We start from the raw sequence: 383 nt of genomic DNA on the forward strand, positions 1-383 counted from the left end.
CTCTCACAGATCCTCGCTCATCTGCACGCGTGAAAACCTCAAACGTGACCAGACGGATCCGTGTGAAACCAGCAGAGAAAGGGCACACACTCAGTGACACGAACATACACACACTGCATCCTGTCTGCACACACACACACACACACTGCAGCAGTGGCTTTCCACTGAAGTGAATAACAGGAAAGTGGATGACATTGTTGAGAGAGCAGACGTCAGTGTGAGAGATATAGAGGGAAAACTGCTTCCTCACGGCTTACTTCAGGGAGCAGCGCTGGGGACGAGACACACACACGCGCGCGCTCTCACACTCACACACACAGCGAGCACAGTCGGTCTCACACACACACACACACACACACGCACACGCACGCACACACTCAGCG

The sequence above is a fragment of the Sinocyclocheilus anshuiensis genome, unplaced genomic scaffold (assembly GCF_001515605.1).
Source record: "Sinocyclocheilus anshuiensis isolate Anshui unplaced genomic scaffold, SAMN03320099.WGS_v1.1 scaffold1849, whole genome shotgun sequence".
In the NCBI taxonomy this organism is placed as follows: domain Eukaryota; kingdom Metazoa; phylum Chordata; class Actinopteri; order Cypriniformes; family Cyprinidae; genus Sinocyclocheilus; species Sinocyclocheilus anshuiensis.